The 13,981-nt window shown below is 37.9% G+C and overlaps 1 long non-coding RNA gene across 6 annotated transcripts in view; it reads left to right on the top strand.

Moving 5' to 3' along the window:
- Positions 1–874: 874 nt before the first annotated feature.
- Positions 875–13,981, top strand: part of LOC140738748 (uncharacterized) — a 37,389-nt gene continuing 24,282 nt past the window's right edge. For 2 of the 6 annotated variants that reach the window (XR_012101439.1, XR_012101434.1), the window contains exons 1-2: positions 4,717–4,834; positions 13,483–13,587. This is a non-coding gene — a long non-coding RNA (uncharacterized lncRNA). Of the gene's footprint in view, positions 1,046–3,470; positions 3,678–4,706; positions 4,835–13,482; positions 13,683–13,981 lie in introns of those variants that run through there. The other 4 variants (XR_012101435.1, XR_012101437.1, XR_012101436.1 and 1 more) reach the window with 4 other exon arrangements.

Genomic DNA, 13,981 nt, shown 5'->3' with positions numbered 1-13,981 from the left:
TCCTCTCTCTCCTCTCTCCTCTCTCTCCTCTCTCTCTCATCTCTCTCTCTCTCTCCTCTCTCTCTCTCTCTCTCTCTCTCTCTCTCTCTCTCTCTCTCTCTCCCCTTTTCCACACGTGTTGCAAACAGCGTTTTATGGTAGAAACAACAATCGATCCAGGTTAGCGAAGAGCGCAGCGGCGTCGTTGTGCCGCCCAGGGCACACGTTCAGTGTGCCTTACATGATATTTCACCCGGATTTGTCCTTTTGCAGTTTCTACCTTAATGATCACACGTTAAGTGAATGGAATGGGATAAAGCAATCAGAGACTTTTCTTTGGCATCAAGCATTAAATTGTGGTTTCACACGCCGTGTGACGCTGTCCACTTCTTCAAGCTGTCATCGTTTCGTCTGAGTTTCCCCTCATTTGATTCCCTATTAATAACCGCACTCATTACATAAGAACGAAGTCATTACTCGCCAAGTCAGCAGCGATGTGCCGAGTCTGGGAAAGTACTCCATATTTTACTGTTGCGTACAATCGGTATCACCACACGCTTTGTAATGCCCTAATCCATTTTAACTGTTGCATGTCCTTTCAAAATAAACTTGGAGCGATAAACCAATCAACAAATAATTGAAGCAAGATTCTTGCTGATTTCCAATACACATTTTGCAACGTGTTGTGAAAAGGCGGCTATTATTGGATATAACGCTTTTAAACAGTGCCTCTCATCTCTCAGCCTTCCAAGTTTTGGTTTTTTGCTCTAAGCCTTGTTCCTCGCTTGCTTTGTTCTATTAAAATATGCATGTCGCTCAGGAATGCAAGTCACGAGTCCCAAACTTCGTGTCCAACCTCCCACATGAAATGATCCTTTTATAAGGATCTCGATATGTCTCAATCTGCACTTAACTCGGAGCCTTTGGGTTTGGAGCTCTAAGTCCCTTCTAAAAAAAACACTGCACCGAGATTCCATCCAAAACACCAGGTTTTCTTTTCCACAGTGAAGAAATCTAGCACACTTAATTAAAGAAGGCAGCGGCCAGAGGGGGATGACCACAAAAAGTAAGACCTTCATTTCTATTGAGATTGGACTTAGGTTGTCATTAAGTATAAATTTATCAACACGTGGCGTGTACATCTCAGTAATATTTATGTGCGTGCATGTGTGGGTGCGCGTGTTGTGTGCGCGCGCGCGTATGTGTGTGTTTGAGTGTACGCGCGGCAAAGAAACAGACGAAGTTGGAAGCAAAAGGCTGCAAAAAAGTCAGCAGGAATTTATAACAGGCACGGTGTAGAATAAGGCTCTCGAAAACAATAGGCAACAATTTTTGAACAGCGTGAACCGCTCCAAGTAAGAGTTGGAGAAGGGTGCCAACTAAAAATGGAAATTAAGATGAGAAGAGAAGAAGATGAGAGGTCGGGTGGGTGGCAGAGAGAGGGGGAGGGAGGGGTGTTTAATGGGGGGAAAAGAATTCTTTGTGGTCCTAGGGTTGAGGGAATTGGTGCAGCAAGTAGAAACATGGAGATGATAGGCGAAGGGAAAGTGGAGAGACTTGACTTGAAGTTCAAGCGGACACATGAGGTTTCGGTCGCTGCAGCGTCAGTAGTGTGGTAGAAGCAGTGAACCTTCAACAGTGAGTGGGAACGTCAGGAGATTCCTTCTGTTATACACTCTGATCTCAGTGACGTCAATACATTTTAAGGACATCCTCTGCAGTGCACAAATCGTATATATGGGCATACTTTCTTCACTAAATGTGTAAAAAAGTCCTTCAAACCCGTGTAGGCCACAACACCGGTGAGCGCCAGAGGTGATCCTCGGGCTGGGGTGGCATTGTTCCATGATACAACGATGTGGCACATTTCCTTCGTTTTATTGCACTCACCATGTGAAATGAGTGCAGGTTCTGCTAACACCTGGTCTGGTTTCAGAAGTGTCGGGACGATTTGAGTACACAGCAGCAAGCCCGCGATTGTGACTATATGATCAACTATCTCTTTAAATGTTATTTTGAAACATTCTGTCGCAATTATACACCCATGCTGAGACCAATTTTATCAGTGGCTTGTTTTAACGCAGACGTATTGCGAACTCTCCTGGCGCTTGCATCTAATAACGGTCTCTCGCTCCCTCTATAGATTATTATATACACACACAAGTAACCCGAACACTAGCCTGTCACTACAACCCATCGAATTAAAATATAACATGTTTAACTGCGTACATAATCTTAGATTGTATTATATACCTAAGCTAACCAGTAGAGGATTGCGCTTAGAAATAATTTTCCACGTACGTTTTTGATTAGGGCAAAAGGACATTTTTAAAAATTAAACTTCTGAACATTTTAATCATTTTCCCAGAGGTAAATATAAAATTCATACACGCTTCTTTGAGTCATCTCAATTACACTCCTTTTCCTCTTCGTTTAATAAATCTAAGCAACAACCATTTAGCAAGCAACACGAGCGGACTGGAACATTTTCGGCGTAATTCATGTACCTAGTCACTGAATGAAATGTATGAAAAAGCATCGCATCTGCCTTCTTGCAGTGACATGTGCGAGGTAGGTCTATTGTAAAATGTTGAATCGTTGTAAAGGGAAGGGAGAAATTGATGAACTGGTACGCATTTGCTTTGAATATTCGGGACAGTTTTATGAGAAAAGCTGAAACCATTCATATGGTCCTTTTTAAAGAATTAATATAGCATAAACACGACGCCCCCAGCCCCCCCACCCCCAAAATAAACATCGGATTGGATTGGATCTACAACAGAGGTAAAGAGAGATTTGTTTAAAGTAATAAACTGCACCACAACCTGGAAACGTTCTAATGTGAATTTACTTTAATTTAATTGCACATCAGGACAGACAGGCGTGGAGCTGTGTGAATGATGTTGTGGTTAATTATCTTCTAATTTAGAATTTATTTACCTAATTTCTCAGCACGACTCCTATTTTTTCTTCATAATGGATGGCTGGAGTGTTTTGTTGGATTTTTTTTCCCCCGTCTTCACGTTTTAGCTGCGGTGTTACAGATTGAACGTGGAGCCAGCAATACATCATGATATAATCAGCAGGCCCCCCCTCCCCCTTGTGAAGGGGAGACGCGGTCTCTTACTAATTCCCCCCCCAATATGTCTACAATAAAAGGCATGCAGCCTTTGGTGAATTAGTAGCTTCAATGTTTCGCAGATGTGCCACTTAGACCAGAACTTGACCCCTTGATTCCCTCGTAAATAATCCACTACTAAACGTTGCCGTCAACATACATTTTCCTGTATAACCAAGCAAGTCCGTAAAAAAAACATCGAGAAACTAACAGATAATGGCTTCAATAGCATAGTGTAAGCGAAGCGCTTTTTAATATAGAGGCGCCCAGGTAACGACTCGTTACCGGCCACATTGCTGTTTCTAATAGATTTGGCTTATTGCTGGACATTGCGTCAGCCATATTTAATTTTAATTCATGGAAAGACTTGGTATGGAACATAGCAGCAACAGTCGATAAAAATCCTACACGCCCGAGACTCGAGCGCTCCAGGGAGACAGCACCAGCTCTTTGGTAGCACTTTGTGGCCTACATACCGTTGCTATGATTACAGGATCACCTCGTCTTCTTGTAAAATGCCAAATCTTTAATCTTTGTGGCATGTTGCCTTAAAGCCAGCCCGGGCCGAGGTGTGTTTGGAGTAAGTGCGAGTGAATGCTGTCGTTGTGGCGCGGGTTGGGGGTGGGGAGAGAGATGGACAGACAAACAGAGTGAGAGAGAAAGAGGGGGGAAGAGGGGGAGAGAGGGAGGGAGGGAGAGAGTGAGAGAGAGAGAGGGAATAGCCCTCTCCTGAGTGACATGACCTCTCTGTTCAAAGGCCAAGCAAGAAATAAACGCTCCTAATCTGAATGGGGCATTTTTTTCGCAGGTTTGAAATCCTTTCTTTTGAAATGGGATAAATTTCGAGTCAAAAAGCAATCTTTCTTACTCAACATCGGGGCATTTGGGAAGGAGGATTAGGAACATGGACGTCGGTTCGTTTTGCATTTTTATGAAAATTAATTCTGTGTACGTTGACAAAATCATTAAAATTATGTTAGCAGACATCACGTGGGGTTTGTGCAGATAGGCTGGACACAGGGTGGACGGAGACAGCAGGGGGCATGCACGCTTTAAGACAGGGGGTCTTTATTAAGTTGGAGCATTTTAAAGAAAGAAAAACGAATATCTTACAAAGCTCCCACTATAGTACTGACAACAAAACCTGTCAGATCTTCATGAGACAGTGTCCTCATGTGAACACCTTTCAAGGCGCTCTTTAGACACGTCTTTGTGAATACTCACTTTCTGAAAAGGGAGTGCGAAGTACAAAGGGAAAGGGAGCCTGCCAAAATTCTCTCAAACTAAAGTTTATAGGAAAGTTTCTTTCACAGTTTAACCAGCCTTTATGTTATCGCGGTTATTTAACTTCAGAACTATACTTCTCGCGTAGCCTACTTCGGATTGATTACGGTTCACATATTTCAAATACCCTTATCCGCGGAAAAAAGATAAAAAAGGAAAAATCTGACGTTTCGGGTGATATTCTTTTCTATTCATCCCAGGCGGTTGAACTCGGCTTACAAATTGTTTGCTCTTCGGATTATACATTAACGTCCCTCGAAACGCTGCACGTGATTTCTGTGTGAAATTTTAACTCACCGCTTTCCATAACATTATAAAGACAGCACACAGGACAAAGGACAGTTTAATAAGCTATCACTGAACAGAGGGGATGAGGTGGCTTTAATAAGGAACCACGAGGAGGAGGGGGATTTAATCACTCAGGTGAAGTTCAGTTTTACGAAGCACATGAAAGTAAGTTTGAAATCCCCTGCGTTCAGCCACCACGTAGATGTGGTAAGTGGGGATGTTTGATATATAGACAGTATTAAGGTAAGACGTAGTGTCACAATGCATTCTCCCTAGCCGTCTGCAATTATACAACCGCAAGACTGTACAGTTGATGCTTGTACCCTCAATTTAAACAATATTTTTTATTCATCTCCTGCTGAATATTTAATTTACAGATTGCCTAATATGGAACTGCAAATATTAGAGCGCCGGCAGCATGGAATTATCGCCATTTACTAAAAGGAAACATTCCGACAGGCGTTAAGCAGTCTCTTTATATTGTTTGTAATTGATCTCACTTTTTGTTTTGCCTTGTCCTTTTTTTCGGTGTCATTTCTTCGCTCACTTACCAACAATATTCCAAACACCAATAAACTAAGGGAGAATCAAACAATTTATGCTCAGTCGTGGAAAAAAATAATGGCAGCTGTACCTACCATCTAATCATTAGAAGAATATTTTGCTGACGTCCTCATGAACTGGAGCTGAATCGCCGCTGGCATTCATGCTCTTCACTTCTTAATGCTGTAAATCGATGATAATCCCTCACTCTGCATTGTATAAAAACACGCATTCACCGTTGTATAAAAAACACGCATTCACCGTTGTATAAAAAAACGTATTCACCGTTGTATAAAAAACGTATTCACCGTTGTATAAAAAAAACGTATTCACCGTTGTATAAAAAAACGTATTCACCGTTGTATAAAAAAGACATCAAGGGTACAGCTACATCGATATCGTAAACCGTTAACCGATTTTGAAATCTGTCTATTCGCAACTTTAAGCAGGACATTTTAATTTAGTGAGCTACTCCTTGCGATGAAAGATACTGTCAGTGACGCCACAAAAGTATAGCAGTTTGATCAATATACTGTCTGGTATAAACCTTGCCCATCTTCCCCTCCGCCTTCTAACTTTTGAAATAGGGACAATGTAGTGACTCACTCTAAAAAATTCAGGAAAAAAGATAGCGTTTACATTCCTTGGATTCACACATGGGATTTGCTACCGGTATCTAGCCAAATAAAAACACAATATGAACGTGTCTTTTCCTTGGTTAAACAAGAATAATCGTAGTTGCAATACAGCAACAGTGACTATTAGTTTTCTTGGGAGCTTTTTTTGAAGTTAGTTTTTGTGAACTTATATTTTTCTTTTCGTTCCTTTGTCCCGTCGCTCCAATTCTCTTATTTATCTGCTAGTCGCCGTTGGCTTTCTTTGCGTTGCCTAGTAATCAATTTATTTCATATAAACTACTAAACAACGTATCATATTTTTTCTGTTTAATGTTCATGGGAATATTATTTCTACTAGATTAAATAAAAGAACTACCCAATAAGCTCACATGAAACTTCGTTGTTCCGGTGGCGTAATATTATAACTACTTAAAAAAACAACTAAGTAATTATATTAAACAATTCCATCGCAGGGCAGTACAAAAACAAAACAGATACTTCCTCTGTTGAGAGCAAATATTTTACAGGAGTTATAACACTTCGCTACCAGCACCTTCAAGACGAAATCACCATAATTGTTTGGACCCAAACTCGTTTACCAGTGCTTTAGAAAGGGATGAGCTGTTTGTTGTTCCCTGCAATCGTTGTATGTTATAGGTGACTCTTTCTTGTATGGTAATTATGGAAATCTAAGCGTCTGGCATTATTTTAATATTAGAAGCGTTTGCGTAGAAGAGATCTACTACATTAAAGTAAAGATAAATGGCAGGTCTATTATTTCATATTTTTTCTTTGCTTTCAATAACATATTTTTTCGTGTCACGAAACCGAAATTCCCGAGGCTCGAACTTATCCCACCAAGTAATATTAGTTATTATACCAAGTAAGTTATGGAACATGCGTTGTACTTTATAGAATTGACTAATAATTATGACTCTTAAAAAACAATCAACTTAATTTAAGTGTTTTAGGTAACAAATGAATACTTAAGTGTTGTTTTTATTGAGACCCGCGAGTCCCTTTTTTACCGAAATGGTCAACAAAGGAGCAATTTTAGTCTTTCTGTAAGTGGCTTCAATGGAAATCGGCATCGAATCCTCTTTGCAGTTACCTCCGCTGCATCTTTTCCACCACTGTGTGAGCAAAGTGAACAAGATAACTGAATTAATATTGTAATATAACAAATCTTATTTATTCTTTTGCCTGATGAATTAGTCGCCAGGGCTCTTCCGTGGCACAGATGTTAAATCGACATGTCGTCTAAGTAATAATATATTTGCACGATCTGGTATTTTTATAAAGTGAATTCACGAAGGTTGATTAAACGGCAGTTCAGCTTTCAGCTTTCTATTGCTGGTTTTGTTATTACATGTATCCATTTCAAATAAGGTCATCTTGTGTTTTAGAATCGAAGGTTCGAAATTAAATCGGAGAAATGGCCGCACAATATTTAGATAGTTGTGAATAGTTTGGCATTTACTAAATATATCCATGATACAAGGTAACCCTGTAGAGAGAAGGATAGATTTAAACATAAACTCAGCACCTTGCATATATGCGTATTTCGTAAGCAGCTTGAAGATCGACTTGAAATACTCAGATCGACTTTTCCAAATAATTTATTTTAAATAATTTGTAGCCATTTGATATTTTTACATACGCATCGTATTAATTGATTTTCATGCATCTTTTACATAGTTAGCCCACTGTCTAACTCTGCTGTTCTGTAATCTTCGAGGTCTTAATTCTCAACAGTTTGAAGACATCCTGCCCGGCGCTGATCTGTCATTTCATATTTTGTGAGCTAGGTGGCGCTAGATTTCGAGAACCGAGTATCAACCGCAGGAGAAAGGTGTAAACATTGTTTTATACTGTTTCACTGTAAGATTTATTTTAAACACATTCACACACGTACACAGCTGTCCAGGTGTTTTTGGACTTTAATGGAACCACACATCCCGATCCGCTATATTCCGTTTGATTACTCCGCGCCCCTTTTTACCGCAGTCACTTCCAAAATACACAGATCTCAGCCTATATTGCTCAATAATTATTGCGTTATATTAGAATTTCAACACTAAAAAAAAAGCAGCTGTAGCTGTAGGCACTACAGACTTTATTGGCATATCAGATTTACCATAGCCAAAATATCCTGAGCAATAAGTATAGTTGCATATGGTAAATTTTATATCCATGAACATAAAATACAATAGGAATGGAACTTTCTAAGTGCTTCAAATAAATTATATTAATCGCCCAAAATATTTATCTTGCAATTTTACACTTAAAATCTCAAACAACTTGCGACTTATTCAACTAAAGCTCTGCAGCTTTGTCCCAGTTGAAACCGAGAGGTCAATTATTGAGTTTAGTGGCGAGCTTGGTATAATTTTTGATTAAGACTAGAACTTGCCTGAGTTAGTGCGAAATACTCCCCCCCCCCCCCCCCACTTGCATTTAATAAACATGGGAGTTGTTTTCATGCAGAAATGCATCAGATTTTGATTTTTTTTAAATGCCCGGCGGGGGGGGGGGGGGGGGGGGTGAAAGAACTAATTGTATTTATCGATCAGACAGAAAAATTCGATTTGCAATATCAAATGAAGCTTTGACTAAAGATCGCAGAATTAGTCTTTCCATGTCAGATGTCCCTTTGAACCCTGTATAAGAAGAACAAGCAATGAGTTTCGGTTCGAAGTAAATGCAAACCATTTCCATGGCGGGGCAAATAACGTTCATTCACACTCGTGTCGAGTGATTTAACTAACGAACTACTGTATCTGATCACAGTTTTTACCCAGAAATTAACCATAATTCGAAATTAATAAAAGCTAATAACACATTTTATATGAATGTTAGTTATAAATCAGCTACAATTCATACAATTTTTAAAAAATTGGCCGCGACATAAAACGCATTTTATACTTTTTCAAGGAATTTACATCAGTCCAAGTTTCAAACTATTGAATCGGTTTGTTCCAATGAGCTTGATAATAGAGATAAGCATTTTGTGCATCAAATTGTCAAATTTTGTTTAAATCCAAAAGGCATGGCTAGTTATTTTATCAATATCAATTTTATCGAACTGTCTTTCAATGGGCCGAAACATACTCAGGTACTTCGGTTTTAATTTTAATCTTCTTTAATCGCCATTTTATGTCATTCCAAATCTTATACTCAGATTGTGTTAGTTGGCTTGAAATGAGAAATGGAAGAGAACCGGCGGCAACTGTGTTGAAAGCCACAGCTGAGTGCAGACAGGGCGGTATTACTAATGTAGTCGCGCCGGGGTGTTAGGCTGGATTACCGCCGCCACTACACCTGCACACGGGCCCTTCTTCCTGCAGTAGCTATCAACAGTAGGGTAGGAAAGTATAGACAACGTTAATTCGATTTATCGGATAATTAAATATTACGTTAAAGCGTCAAGGGTTAAAATTATTATCAGCTATAAAAAGTTACAATATTAACATAAAATATTTGAGGTTTATTAATTCAATATAGGTGTTTAATCCAATGTGAGACTGAATGACATTTTCCGTTATTTATCTTGCCAGAGTTCAAACGGCGTCAGCACCGTTATTATCCACATTATTATTTTTTTAAAACGCATAATAGAAAGTGTAATAGTGGTTGCCTTGACCAAGTTTATTTTAAATTTTATCAGCTGCCGTGCGTAATCAACAGCGAATTTAGCGGTATGACTTAAAGTGGCATGATCAGTTCAAATAGAAACATATCGATTATGTGCACATATCAAAGAGTTTAGAAAGAATTTGATCTGAAATGGTTTTGAGATAAAGTTGAAGAACTTATTTTTAATTAATGTTATATTTACAAAATCGAAGTACGAATTTAAATTGTAGGAAAAAGATTCTGTTAACGAATGTTTATCATTCGATTCTATAGAAAAGTCCGCAAAACGCTATTTATATTCATTTTTAGTTATAACATTATTTATCGGTTTTGAAGTTTATAATGTTTAGAGTAAAATTAAATGTTTCAGAGCTCTAATATCAGCATTTCTTTTTTTAAATGAGGATAATTTTATTTCGAATTTGTGCGTGAATTTTCCGTCTGAGATCAGATGCTAACATCTTAAGATTGATGTTATCAATTATTAGACCTGAGCTCGCTCCGTTGTCATTACTCGCGTCAAAGAATGGAAGTAAATGTTACGTAACGGGATTATCAGGCGATAACATGCCGTCCCTGTTTCAACCTATCTTGTCCTATTTGATGTGCATTTAACCGAACGGATACTTTTGACACATGAAAAACATGTATCTTTCTTCTACTTTTTAAAGAATAATTCGAATTGACTAGTTTATTTAGAGGTTATTCTGACCTAGATAGTGAGGTGAAACTTTCAGTTATTCCAAGTGCAATCGATGAAAGTCGTATTGTTTCCATACTTTCAGTACTTCTGAAAGCGGATCATGTACTTGGTAAATATTTTGGATATGATATTGAGTTCCGTGAAAGCGTCACGGAAGGTTTTCGCCCCATTAAAAAATCACAGTTTGCTTTCAATAAATAGAAGTAAGTCCATCTTTGACGTTGACAAATTATCTACACAGAACAAAAACCATTTACGGATGACTTTGAAGGTTTGTAAAGCAAAACAAGCCCAGGTGTAAAGGGTTTCACCAGGTTCACTGGGCACATGACAAGGTTGTCTCCAGCTTGAGCTTCTGAAGGAAGATACGAAGCTAATAGAAGGAGGAAAGGTTGTCATTTGAAAATGGCTGGCTATTTCTGAGATAACAGAGACAATTTTTTTATTCATAGCGAAATTAAGGACATTGATTGTGAAAAGATAAATAACAAAAAGATAAATAAACAGGTGTTCACATTACTAAAACCAATGGCTTTTCCACCATATGTTGTTTTCTATGGGGCGGCAGTAAAAAAAAGAAACTGGTCAGAGAGATGTAGAAGTTGCAGAATTTCGGAGGACTGGGTGAACATTCTCCAAAATAAGTAATAAACCTAGCTGAAGATTTGTTTGAAATGATTAACACATGCAATTCAACAGGTCGATATATAGTTAAATATTGTGTAGCGATTTAAGGTATAGTGTTCAATGTATCAAAAAACGTAACTTTATATTGTTTGAAAATTATCAAACGGATATTGATGAATATTTTGAATTTCAGGAAAGTAACATGCATTTACAAGTTGAACGTAAACTCTGAACAAAGCATGCTTATGTATTTTTTATTTGAAAAGGCGGGACGTGAAAACTCTGAATTTTGCTGTTGTTTTTTTAACAAGCGTTAAAGAAATGTGCAGCAGTTCAATTGGGCGGAATTGTGATTCAGGAAGAGAAGGGCAAAAGGAGACATTTTTCCCCTTAAAGTTTATGCTTGTTTTAATATTGAATCTTGCTGGGTTACTGTCAGAATCGAGATATTTAGCACTGTCTTGATACGGACGGTGGCTCCAGAGCCTCATCTCCAGGGGACTTTAATTAACAAGCTGTCAGAAAGCCGCAACTCCCATCAAACAGCTCCTTCCCAACAGCAAATACTCTCACAAATTCCAGCTGTAATTCAAAAGATATTCCATTACTGGACGAAAGAAACTTACTGGCGTTTAAGTTTTCTTCTGCAACTTTTAAAAATCGACTGATAAATTCTAATAAATTTTTGGAATTAATTAAAGACTGCTCGCATTTGAACAGCATTAAATTACAATCAGCAAAAATGTTTTTGGAAAATGTAGGGAAGATTAGATAAGCCACAAAGACCAGTAATATCAGGAAAAGGGGATAATTTACGCCACATCGATGTTATTATAAACAAAGCTTTAAATTTTAAAATATAATAGGCTGCAAAACACTGATAGAGAATAGTGGGGGAAATTTCATGTTAAGATTTTTTAAAATTGGAATTAAACCGCTGAAATCAAATAAATCAAACAAAAAAATTCACAAGCGTACTACAAGAGTATGTTTACTCTTTAAGTATATATTTATAATTACATCTTACCTATCTTTGTGAAAACTTGACTAATTTAGTCTGCGTTGCAAAGCGCTGTCCATGGTGCTAATCACTGCGTATTTGCGGCCGTTAGCATCGCAGGAAATTACATGTCTGGCTCATTTTTCTTACTTTTAATTTAGGTTTAAGGTACTGCCATCCGCTCATACTTAAGTGAATAGCATAAATCTCTTCACTTCTTATTGGCTCTACTTCCAAATCCCCCTGAAGTTTTCTCTTTCCGAAAGCTGATAGCACATTAAATATTTTTTTCCCGTGGAATTTATTTTGCCTGAAAGCTATCCGGTTACGACGTAAGGCATTTTATTCTCTTCTATCATGCGAAAACGGTGTCTTCCTATATGTTTTATAACCTTATATTTAATACTCCTTTCTGAGAAAACTCTACCTTCAATTTTCACTGAGCACTGTTTATTAACGCATTAAGTTATACAGTATAGCTAAGCTCGAGGCGGTGACTCTACCTAAAACTGGTAATTCAATATTAGACATCTTTGAAAAAACACGTATTTTCCGTGCAAAATATGTAAACTATATAATATTGAATAATGTAATTTCATGTATAGAAATGAACTGTACATTTCATGTTTTCATCGCTTATTCTGGAAAATGGGCACGCTTAAAAATTCTCTTTTATAGAGCTTACTCTCCCTCTCTCTCTCTCACTCTCTCCCTCTCCCTCTCTCTCTCTCAGAGAGAGAGATACGCCTGGAACTCAAGTTTGCCATCAACATCTTTTGCAAACAGTACAGTGTGACATGAGTAAATTAGAAAACTATCAATAGGAGTTAATGAGTAATCAATCCAGGTCCACTGGATGTGACGAAACTTATCACATTTTCTGGCAATAAAATATGGGTTTAAAATACTTGGCAAATACAAATTGATGAATAGAAGAGAGAACCGAAGGTAGTTGGGGTTTAATAATAATACTTAGTTATTTAATATAAATGGTAGCCTCTACGTTTTGGTTGGAATGAAATATATTGAATTGATTGATAATATGGCAGTTGGAACGAAGTCGGAAAATGAAGCTTACTGAGTAGTCCAGCTCCCAGTTTCCTTTGACTTCTATTGTTTTCACGTGAAATTTTCTTCTCTGACACTAGCACAAAAGAAAGCTGAGCAATATTTGTGTATATACTGCTTCTTTCTAAAATAAAATAATCGGATGGCAGCTAAACTTTAGTTTTAAGTTGAGTACCTATTCATTAAATGTGATAGACTCATGGACATTTCAGCTTATGTTTAATTCGGACAGCTATGTGAGCTAAACAATATGCCACTTTCTTAAATTCCGTTTCGGAAGTTCAGGTCCGAGAAAACAGATGCGTAGATAACATAGAGAAAAACTATTTGGGTCACATTTGTTGGGTTAATATCACAAACTCTGAACACGACGCAATGAAATCATTTTAATATTAACTAAACGTTCCGTTTGAAATTCTGTACAGATATAATTGAATGAAATTTATTTAGTGAGGAAATTAGGTTCGGTTATTAATAACCAAATTATCTTTTGTATTTGTGGTCCTTAAAAGATGGTTTTAATAGTACGTGGTTGATGTTTCAGTTCAGTTCAGTAGAGTGAAAAGAAAGTTTCTTCAGGAAACATCAAAATGTTGATGACTTTTTTCTTTGTATTCAGCATGAGATAAAACCGACCTGAAATATTATTAACGAATATCAACGAGGTAGAAGCTGTGTGGACAGATCATAGTACCGGTACCGGGACAAAAACCTTGCCTCTCAGGTGAGAGCAGAAGAGAGTTATAACGCTGGAGCGGAGCTGAGTGAAGCAGCGCAAACACCCGAGTTTCACTAAGAGCTGAGTGGAGCTGATAACGGGTGAGGTGAGGGGAAGGGTGGTGTTTGCAGAGGAGGGAAGAGCAACCATCCCAGGCGTTTGAAAAACAAATAACCTTCCAGCGCATTATTAGTCTTACCTGTACAGAAACATCTTGTAACCAACAAATGCCCTGAGGTCAAAGATGTCACATTCTCAATTCATGTTTCTCAAAGTCAGTACTATTACCAGCATTGTCCATGTCCTCTGCATTTAATTCTGTTAATGTTAAATTTCGCTCATTTGAGATCATAACACAATCCAGATATTACATGAAAAAGTATTCTAGTAAGTTGGTCAT

Source organism: Hemitrygon akajei, chromosome 2 (genome assembly GCF_048418815.1).
Source record: "Hemitrygon akajei chromosome 2, sHemAka1.3, whole genome shotgun sequence".
NCBI lineage: Eukaryota > Metazoa > Chordata > Chondrichthyes > Myliobatiformes > Dasyatidae > Hemitrygon > Hemitrygon akajei.
The sequence above is the reverse complement of the archived record's forward strand: the minus strand, read 5'-3'. Positions and strand labels throughout refer to the sequence as shown.